Source organism: Myotis yumanensis, unplaced genomic scaffold, assembly GCF_028538775.1.
Source record: "Myotis yumanensis isolate MYYU_CA2020_CCGP unplaced genomic scaffold, mMyoYum1.0.hap1 SCAF_1, whole genome shotgun sequence".
NCBI lineage: Eukaryota > Metazoa > Chordata > Mammalia > Chiroptera > Vespertilionidae > Myotis > Myotis yumanensis.
In genome coordinates this window covers 215,865,732-215,867,256 of record NW_027223752.1, presented here as the reverse complement: position 1 = coordinate 215,867,256, position 1,525 = coordinate 215,865,732, and the positions used below count along the sequence as shown (strand labels likewise).

At 39.9% G+C, this 1,525-nt stretch overlaps 1 pseudogene; it reads right to left on the bottom strand.

The window, feature by feature from the left end:
• Positions 1-650: 650 nt before the first annotated feature.
• On the bottom strand, positions 651-1,111 carry LOC139007341 (ubiquitin-ribosomal protein eS31 fusion protein-like; annotated as a pseudogene).
• Positions 1,112-1,525: the final 414 nt, after the last annotated feature.

The window sequence follows — 1,525 nt, the reverse complement described above, 5'->3', positions numbered from 1 at the left end:
TTTGGGTCTTTGCAGATGTAATTAGTTAGAATGGAGTCATACTGAGGGTGGGCCCTAAATCAATAGTTGGTGTCCTTATAAGAAGACCTGCAGGGAAGAAGGCCAGGTAAAAACAGAGTCAGAGCTTGCAGTGATGAAGCAGCAAGCCAAAGAACAGCAAGGACTACCAGCAAGCATCAGAAGCAAGGAAAGGATCTTTCCTTTAGCCTTCAGAGGGAAGGGGGCTCTACTGACACCTTGATTTCGGACTTTTGGCCTCCAGAACAGTAAGAGAATGAATTTCTGTTCTTTTAGCCACTGTGTTTTGTGGTACTTTGTTACAACACCTCTGGGAAACAAATACACCAGCCATACTTGCCATTTGTCTTAAAATGGGTTGGTTAGTAGCAATAAGAAAGCAAAACATTTTGCCTTCTGAGAGACAAATTTCATCATTCTCATTTTTGAAGCTAAAGTTTTGCTTTTTTTTTTTTGACAGAACCACAAACTGGTTTATTATCTAGACAGCTGATATTAAATATAATGGAATTATTCTGCCGAAGTATAGTTTATTAATTTGATCCATCAACTTTTGATGCTTAAAAAACATTCACTGGAATAAAATTCAACAATCAAATGTTAGTTTGTGTCTTTTATTAACCCAAATACGATTACTTGTCTTCTGGTTTGTTGAAGCAATAGGTCAGACAACACTTGCCGCAATAATGTCTGTCAAAGCGGCTGGCCATAGAAACTCCAGCACCACATTCATCTGAGCGGCACTCCCGAAGAAGGTGACTGATTTTGCCTTTCTCATTCACTTTGTGGTATTTCAGGACAGCCAGCTTAACCTTTCTCTTATGCTTATTCTTCTTGGGAATGGTGTAAGACTTCTTCTTCCTTTTCTTAGCACCACCACAAAGTCTCAACACAAGGTGAAGAGTGGACTCCGTTTGAATGTTGTAGTCAAAGGACATCCATCTTCCAATTGCTTACCAGCAAAGATCAGTCTTTGCTGATCAGGAGGAATTCCTTCCTTATCCTGGATCTTGGCCTTTACATTTTCTATCCTATCCGTAGGTTCACCCTCAAGAGTGGTCTTCCCTATGAGGGTTTTCACGAAAACCTACATCTTGGCAGCGACTCCACCGCAGATGCGGATCAGAAAGGAAAAAAACCTACATTTTTGCCTTTGAGAAAGACCTATAGAACATGTATAAAGCTGTGACCAACAACTTATCTTATTTCTACATTTTTCTCAATTGTGTTAAGTTTGTGAATCTCAATTTATCTCTAGGATCTGCATTTTCATTTTTTCACTTACTCATATTCTTATGAAAGAAGAACAATATGCAATTCTAGGTGTGGATTAAGGGGATAAGGAGCCTTTTTCTTAGCTATAGTATTCAAATGCTGTTTTGAACAGTGCTAGCTTTTCTTTATTGCCAGCTCCTCTGGGCGTCCCATCCCCAATTCATCTTCCAGTACTAACAGGGCCTCTTGTCCTAGAAGCCTGACCACATTTCGGAGGTATCCCCAGTGACTA